General features: G+C 42.6%; 1 pseudogene; it reads right to left on the bottom strand.

The window, feature by feature from the left end:
* Positions 1 to 3,029: 3,029 nt before the first annotated feature.
* On the bottom strand, positions 3,030 to 3,872 carry LOC118543605 (NADH dehydrogenase (ubiquinone) complex I, assembly factor 6-like; annotated as a pseudogene).
* Between the last annotated feature and the right edge of the window lie 1,383 nt (positions 3,873 to 5,255).

Here is a 5,255-nt window from a genome sequence, read left to right as displayed (position 1 = left end):
ATTCAACAATGCTGTATTTTCCTTATAAATGGTGACTAGTAACTGTACATGTTGATATTACTGGTGCAGCCAGTCTGAAAAACAGTATGGAGTTTCCTCAAAAAGTTGAAAATAGAGCTACCCTATGACCCAGCAATAGCGCTACTAGGTATTTACCCAAAAGATACAAAAATACTGATTCAAAGGGGCACCTACACCCTGATATTTATAAGAGCATTATCAACGATAGTCAAATAGGGCGCCTGGGTGGCTCAGTTGGTTAAGCGACTGCCTTCGGCTCAGGTCATGATCCTGGAGTCCCTGGATCGAGTCCCGCATCGGGCTCCCTGCTCGGCAGGGAGTCTGCTTCTCCCTCTGACCCTCCCCCCTCTCATGTGCTCTCTCTCATTCTCTCTCTCTCTCAAATAAATAAATAAAATCTTTAAAAAAAAAAAAAAAAAAGAAATAGAACATTTCCAGCACCCCATAGTCCCCTTATGTATTCCTCCCAGTCCCTAGTCATCTTCCTCCGAAGGGTATTTCTGACTTCTGAAAACACAGATTAATTTTTTTTTAATTTTTTTATTGTTATGTTAATCCCCATACATTACATCATTAGTTTTAGATATAGTGTTCCATGATTCATTGTTTGTGCATAACACCCAGTGCTCCATGCAGAACGTGCCCTCCTCAATACCCATCACCAGGCTAACCCATCCTCCCACCCCCCTCCCCTCTAGAACCCTCAGTTTGAAAACACAGATTAATTTTGCCTGCTTCGTACTTCACATGAATGCAATCATACCTATGCAGTTTTCTGTATCTGACTTCTTTTGCTCAGCATTGTGTTTATGAGATTCATCCATTTTGCTCGTGTGCCTGTAGATTATTCGTACTGCTATATAGTATTTCACTGTATGAATGTACCACGGTTTTCCATTCTTCTGTTGATGGGCAATTGGGTAGTTTCCAATTCGGGACTATTATGACAGGTGCTGCTATGAGCATGGTAATACATGTCTTTTGGTAGACATGTGGACATTTTTCCGTTGCCTACCCACCTAGAATGAGAAGGGCATGTGTTTATTCAGCTCCAGCAGATACCACCAAGCAGTTTTTCAGTGATTATACCAATTTATACTCCCAACAGAAGTGTATGAGCGTTCTAGTTGCTCTGCATACTTGCCAGCACTTTTTCATTTGAACCATTCTGGCCAATGTGTAGTGATATTGCATTATGGTTTCTTTTCTTTTTCAAGTGGTTAACCCTTTTGTTATCCAATAGAGGTAATTGACAGCGATCACGTGGTACATCAGGTTTCCCCTTAAGAGGCTCTGTGAAGTGTAGATTCTCCAGAACACACCCTTCAAAATGTACAAGACACATTAATATCTCCAGAATACTAATCACAATGAAAGAACAGTGATGCTCTCTACATAACTTATTCCTATACAATATCTGTTTCAGTTTTACAGACCGATTCTTAATCTGGAACAGCAGTTGTCAAATTGTTGTGATCCAGCACAAAAAATAATTGCACAGCACCCCCCACAATTTATAAATTATATACACAGATTAGTTGTCATTTAAAGAAGCACATTTAAATACAAAATAGGAGTTTTAAAAGGATGAAATAAAATTTTGTATAAATTAAAGTATATTATTTTCTCTACATATCCATGATCAGAGACTACTTTTACTTAATTTTAGGTGTTACATGATTAAGAAACCTAAATATCATACTATGCATTGAGCACCATTCTAATGCTTTTCAAATATTAATTCATGTAATTCTCATAACTACCCTGGGAGAAAGGTACCATTATTTCCATTTCACATATATGGAAACTGATGTGTAGAAGGTTAGATAATGGGCTCAACATCAGAGAGCTAGGAAGTAGTACTGCCAAAATTTTAATTGAGGCACAATCATAACTGCTACTCTATTCTTTTTTTTTTTTTTAGATTTTATTTATTTATTTGAGAGAGACAGAGAAAAAGTATAAGCATGGGGAGCAGCAGACAGAGGGAGAGGGAGAAGCAAGCTCCCCGCTGAGCAGGGAGCCCAATTGGGGCTCGATCCCAAGACCCTGGGATCACGACCTGAGCCGAAGGCAGATGTCTAACCAACTGAGCCACCCAGGTTCCCCTGCCACTCTATTCTTATTAAGAATCATTGATCTCAAAAGCCATTCATTGTTAAATCAATCCAAAATTTCCAGGTGCCCCAGTGCATTATGGTTTCAATTTGCATTTCCCTCATGACTAATAAAGCTGAGCACCTTTTTCTACGTTTATTGGCCATTGCCATATCTGGCAAAATGTCAACTAAGGACTTTGCTCATTTCTCTATTAGGTTGTCTCTCTCATTGATTTGTAAGAGTTCTTTATATATTCTTGCTATGAGTTTTTTGTTAGATACACACATTGAAAAGATCTTACCCCACTCTATGGATTGCCTTTTTATGTCTCAAGGGTATCTTCTGGTGAATAGAAGTCCTCTTTATTGGGCGCCTGGGTGGCTCAGTTGGTTAAGCGACTGCCTTCAGCTCAGGTCATGATCCCAGGGTCCTGGGATCGAGTCCCACATCGGGCTCCCTGCTCTGCGGGGAGCCTGCTTCTCCCTCTCCCACTCCCCCTGCTTGTGTTCCCTCTCTCGCTATGTCTCTCTCTGTCAAATAAATAAATAAAATCTTAAAAAAAAAAAAAAAAAAGAAGTCCTCTTTATTTTATTTTATTTCATTTTATTAAGATTCTATTCATTTATTTGAGCGAGTGAGAGAGAGCACAAGCAGGGGGAGCAGCAGAGGGAGAGAGAGAAGCAGGCTCCCCGCTGAGCAGGGAGCCCGATGCGGGGCTCAATCCCAGGACCCTGGGACCACGACCGGAGCCGAAAGCAGATGCCCAACCGACTGAGCCACAAGGCGCCCTTAGAAGTCCTGTTTTAAAAAAATTCTTGGCCTACTGCAAGGTCACAAACATATTACTCTGTTTTCTTCTAGCCAAACTGCTTTTTTTCCCCAATGCCATGAAATTAAGTTCTTCTTCCTCATGACTGAATATACACAGATAATGGAAGTAACGGGAAGCATCCGTCTGCTGTAAAGATGGGTGGAATATATAAAAATTCATTTGTTGAATTTTCTTTAAGTAGTCCTCCAGAGCAACTTGAAGAAAAGCAGGAAATGCTTTCACAAGAACACTTTTGTGGAAGGACCTAGCATGCTTTAAGTGCCAGCGTCCTGGGCTAGCAATGACACAAATATTTCATCTCTCACATTTATAGCTTGGTTCTTCCATAGAAAATCCTCTTGTGAAACACCATGTGTTGTGTTTGTCAAACACACAAATATCCAAGGAAAGGAACACCCCTCTTCTGCTACCACGATAGGGCGTTGCTCTCAAGCATGTGACAATGCCCTGTGCTTTTCCAGCGTGACTTGTGGCATGAGTTGTATGAAGTTCCTGTTGGGTAAATAGTTCTATTGTTAAATGAAGAGGAGAGTTCTGTGCGTTTTCAGCAGAATTTTTCAGTTCCCGGATGTTATATGCTTTGTCATCCAAATTTTAGTCTCCTTTACCAATGATTGTCATAAGCCATCTTTTAGTCAGAGTATATCTTTTGATAGCAGCTTCCCAGCTGCTTTTTTTTTTTCTCAGTCCCCCGTGGTGGGGGCCTGGCTTTTACCCCTTGGGGCTCTGCAAGGTCAGTCTGGGGGCCCAGGAGAGGGGCTTGCCTCTGCTGGTGCCTCATCTAGTTCACTGGCCACCTGCTGTGGTGGTGAAATGTTAAAGGATACACCATCCACATGTTTTTCCAAAACTGCATTCACATCAGTCCAATTGTTTTCTCAGAGACTGAGTCCTCAACCAGCCTGAGCCAGTTTCACATTGAAGGGCACCAGGGCAAGAGCGGAGCTGCAGGATTCTGCAGGGAGGAGCTGGGAGCATAAAAAGCCCCCATAATCTGGTTTCGGCTGCAGCTCCATGTTGTGTCAGGTTGGTGCTGGAAGCTCAGGGTCCACTGGCCTCAGCCGTGCTCCTCCTGGACCCTGGAGGCTGCAGGGCAGTGGCTGCTAGACAGGCTGGGGACCCCAAATTGCTTTTAAAGTGGGGAAATAGCAGTATACACAGCCACCAGTTACGCACGGATGCTGGTTTTGTCATATGCATGCAGGCCCTAGCAAGTTCCCAGCTGGCCAGAGCATCCTACCTCTCAGTAGGCCTGAGAGTCCAGTGGTGCCTGACCTGTTCCTTCAATAGCTGGAGAGTTGCATCATTTACCAATCAGACACTGGTCACAAAATGACCTGTTACCCCACATTACATCAATATCCTCTCTTTGGTAATGTTCCGGTTTAGTGGTACTAGTGAAGTGGGGAGTGGTGACACATCCTGTTCGTCAACATTAATATTTCCTCTGTTTCAGGGGGGCCTGTGCCAAGGTCATGCTTCAGCAAACTTGGAAAGACAGTTTAAAAAAGAATAATGAGGCTGGCTGGCTCAGTCGGGAGATCATGTGACTCTTAATCTCAGGGTTGTGAGTTCGAGTCCCACGTTGGGTGTAGAGATTACTAAAAAAATAAATAAACTTAAAAAAAATAAAAAACAGGGGCTCCTGGGTGGCTCAGTCGTTAAGTGTCTGCCTTCGGCTCAGGTCATGATCCCAGGGTCCTGGGATCGAGCCCCGTGTAGGGCTCCCTGCTCTGCGGGAAGCCTGCTTCTCCCTCTCCCACTCCCCCTGCTTGTGTTCCCTCTCTCTGTCAAATAAATAAATAAAATCTTTAAAAATAATAAAATAAAATAAAAAACAATAGATAGTATTTACTGAGCACATATTAAGGCATTGTGCTAAGAGCTTTATGCATATTATCTCATTTAATCCTCACAAAATTCTATGAAGCAGGAATGATTATTAACCCAGTTTTAGAGATGAAGAAACTGATGTTCAGTGAGGTTAAGGAAATTGCCTCAAAGAACCAAGCCAGTGAGTGTTGGAACTAAGTAAGTGCTAGAACGGGGACTGAAATGCAAGCCTGGGTATTCAATGCCTATGTCTAGCTCCCTAGGCATGCATGTGCATGTCACAGTCATGCTGTGCAAGCCACTTAGCTACAGATGGAAAGTCTTTCCTCCAATCAAGCCAGGAGTGCTAGCGTTTTACATTAATTGAAACATCACAATATAATTGCATAGCATGGGCCTAAAGGACTCTTTGTGATCTAGCTCTGGCCTATATCTGCAACCCTCAACCCTCCCCTTGGAGTCTGTACCT

The sequence above is a fragment of the Halichoerus grypus genome, chromosome 8 (assembly GCF_964656455.1).
Source record: "Halichoerus grypus chromosome 8, mHalGry1.hap1.1, whole genome shotgun sequence".
Lineage (NCBI taxonomy): Eukaryota > Metazoa > Chordata > Mammalia > Carnivora > Phocidae > Halichoerus > Halichoerus grypus.
Note: the sequence above shows the minus strand (reverse complement) of the source record. Positions and strands in the feature narration are given on the sequence as shown.